The sequence below is a fragment of the Danio rerio genome, chromosome 4 (genome assembly GCF_052040795.2).
Source record: "Danio rerio strain M-AB ecotype USA chromosome 4, GRCz13ab, whole genome shotgun sequence".
Taxonomy (NCBI): Eukaryota; Metazoa; Chordata; class Actinopteri; order Cypriniformes; family Danionidae; genus Danio; species Danio rerio.
The window spans coordinates 42,315,705-42,319,143 of record NC_141024.2 but is presented as its reverse complement, the minus strand read 5'-3'; the positions used below and the strand labels follow the sequence as shown (position 1 = coordinate 42,319,143).

The following is a 3,439-nucleotide window of genomic DNA, read 5'->3' as shown; positions in this document are numbered from 1 at the left end:
GCCAAATAGGTCATGCACAGCATTTTATGCACAGTGATGCGCTGCGCATGCGCTGAGTGGTTGGGCACCCGGGGGAGACTATGTGTTTTATGTGGGGGATGAAAAGAATGGGAAAACAATGAAAAAAGGAGTATTCATGACATGTGAAAATGCTGATTTAATAATTTTGGTTTTAAAGTATATAGTAATACAAATGAAGTGTATGAAAGTGTGAAATGCTTACCTGAAAGATTTGTTTATGTCCATACTTACTTTATACTTTCCTTCAATATAGTTTAATCCAAACTGGGCGGAGTCACTCACTATAAATAGAGTGACTTGTGCTCAGTTCAGTGTGGGAGTCGTAGGAGATAGAAGGTGTGAGTAGTGGCGAATGGTTGGTTTGATAATTCTGGATAGAAAATATTTTGTATATAATTATTTATATATATATATATATATATGTATATAATTTAATATTATTATTATTTTTTTTGTCTACTTTATTTTTTTGGATTGGACACTTTTGCACTGTAAATAAACGCACCTTGCACCATAGTGCTACGTCGACTGAGCCATCATTTATTTTTTTCTTGTTTCACACACACCCTAAAAACGCCTCTGTGTGACAATGTCTCTTGATTTTAGCACTACAACGCTTAAGTCATAAACTGTCAAATGACACCAAACATGATAAAGCTATTTGAAGGAAGATCACAAGCAGAAGAATTGTGTATGGTGAAAAGCACATGGTTACTGCAAGCAAATGGCAGAGATGTGTACTGGAGCTGTGATCAACTCTGCCAAGCCAGGAGGACCTATCCCATGCTTGCAATGTCTCAGAAGTCCTTGATTAGCATAGAAAGAATATATAATAGAAGAATATATAATTTTTTCTCATCCTGCTTACCCATTACCTACATTTCAGTCACACAAAGAACAAAGTCGCGTACGAGAAAGGCTTGTTCTTATTTAATTAATAACTAGCTTAAATTCACAGACCTTCGACAGAGGCATGTAAGTAGATTGTAAGTAGATTAATTGGATTATTACTCTTCTAAAAACTGTTTTAGTACTGCTTACATTCCTATTATTCAACTATTTTAATTGATTTTTCCAAAGTCTTCAAATTTTCCACAACACACATATTGAACAACAAATTAACATGGTACATAGTTACAGACATACACCCCATAAAGAAAAAGGGTGAAAGATAAAAATAAAAATAAATTAATTAATAAAAATAGATAAAATAAATTAGGAAACTAGGCACAAACTCTCACCAAGGATATAATAACCTCTGAGCGTTCAATGTAGGAGAGGAAAGGCTGCCAAACCTCTAAAACTTTTTTGTAGAGTCTCGGATGATGTACTTAAGGTGCTCGAGTTTAGTTTATCGAGTTTTGATAACAATTCTAATATCCAATGTTTGTGGGATGGTGGGTTTGTTTTTTCCATCTTAGGAGAATCAGACGTCTGGCCAATAAAGAAGTAAAGGCAATGATCTCTATTACATATAGATGAAAATGATCTAAAAATATTGGCCCAAAATTTATGCAATCTAGGGCATCGCCAGAACATCTGCTGGCTCCAAACCACATCTGGGGCAAGATGAATCTGACCCTTGATACATTTTTGCCAGCTTGCTCCTAGATAGGTGAAGCTTAAGAAGCACCTTAAACTGAAGAAGACCATGTCTAATACATACAGAAGATGAGTGTACCAGTTCTATGGCATATTGCCAGGCTGTATCTGATATTTCTAGTCCCAGTCCGTCTTCCCATTTCAGCTTTATACAATTTAGGCAAGGGAAGGCAGTTCTTTAGACCACTTCATATAACATGGACATCATACCCCTTTGATATGAGTCCATATTTACCAATTTATCTATCCAACATGCTTATGGTTGGTTCAGTGAAGGAGAGAAGTGTTTTTTTACAAAACTATGGACTTGAAAGTACCTAAAAAAATTGTCTCCAAAACAAGAGCTTCATCAAATACCTTGCACAACAGTGGTGTTAGCTTGGCAGTAAACTTCTTATAAAACTCGGCCCGAAGCCATCAGGGCCTGGTGCTTTTCCGGTTTTCAATTTTTTAATTGCATTTTCAATTTCAGAAGGTGTTATATTTCATTCTAATGCCAACTGATCTGAATCACATAGGTATGGCAATTCTAAATAATTGAAAAAGCTCTCAATACGTCCAATTTAGTTTACCTCAGAGCTGCAAAGGGTTTTATAAAAGTGTTTAAATTGATCATTAATTCCCTGTTAATCAGTAATAATACTGCCCTCACCCTTACTAACTGCTGCTATAAAACCAGCTGCTGAGGATTGTTTCAGTTGGTAATACAATAACCTGGCAGCTCGTTCATAATGAATCTAGCGTGATCTTATGTGGAGATCCTCTGCATTTTCACTTGTCAGGGAGTCATATTCCGCTTGCAGAAGGAGTCTTTTCTAATGGAGCTCTTCGGAAGGTGATGTTGAGTGTAGCTGATCAATTGTATTATTTAATTCATAATCTCTGTAAGCCGTTTTGACATTCTTTTATTTGCGCTAGCTTGATATTAAATAATCTGTCCTTTTATAAATGCTTTCAGAGTATACCATAGGATGCTCAAACTTATCTCTGGGGATTCGTTTATCTCAAGGAAGAAATAAATTTGAGCATCAATAAATTTCACAAAATCGTCGTCTGCCAAGAGTCTTGAGTTAAACCGCCATGTATGTTGGAGGATTCCATTGCCTGAAAACATAGCTTTAGAGAGACTGGACAATGTTCCGAAATAACAATACTACCATACACTACTGCTGACATTATTGCCCCATTCACACGGGGCTTCAGCGTCAACGCTTGACAGAAAGCGTGTCTGAAGTTGGGGCTGACGTAATCGTCATAGCAGCGTTAGCCAATGAATTTACACAGCAATAGGCCACAGTCTGAGCTGGTGTATTTGCATACAGCGATCTGTTGGCTGATGCTTCCATCGCCGCTTGAAAAGTTGATCAAGTCCCAACTTTTGCAGCGAACAATGCCTCTGAAGCAGCGTCGACGAATCCACAATGCAGTTCGGCAACGCCTGACGTCACCCATTCAAAGTGAACGGGAAGCGTTGACGCTGATGCCCCTTGTGAATGGGGCGTAAGGGACGTAACTGCTTGTCCAGGAGAAAATGGTCAATCCTGGAATAGGTTTGATGCACAGTTGAATAAAATTCAGGAGGTTCGCCTCCTAAAATTAAATTGTGTGTGTCAAGACTAGGCAAAATTGAAAATAAATCAATGAAAATGTGTACATTGTCCCAATTAGGAGCATACACATAGGCCAGGACCACAGACATGTTAAAAGTTTGGATTATTATGTTTCTGCCATTTTTATCCAGCACATTTGACTCAATGACAAACTGTACATTCTTATGTATGAGTACAGCAACGACCCTACTTTTGCTATTGAAGTT

At 37.5% G+C, this 3,439-nt stretch overlaps 2 protein-coding genes and 1 long non-coding RNA gene across 15 annotated transcripts in view; 1 reads left to right on the top strand and 2 right to left on the bottom strand.

Moving 5' to 3' along the window:
• The window catches only part of LOC148680790 (uncharacterized), a 796,717-nt gene that overhangs the window by 104,293 nt on the left and 688,985 nt on the right, over positions 1-3,439 (bottom strand). The gene's annotated exons all lie outside the window — the stretch shown is intronic.
• LOC148680839 (uncharacterized) overlaps positions 1-3,439 on the bottom strand; it is a 785,675-nt gene that overhangs the window by 481,692 nt on the left and 300,544 nt on the right. The window lies entirely within an intron of this gene.
• Positions 1-3,439, top strand: part of LOC148680884 (uncharacterized) — a 42,894-nt gene that overhangs the window by 32,122 nt on the left and 7,333 nt on the right. The gene's annotated exons all lie outside the window — the stretch shown is intronic.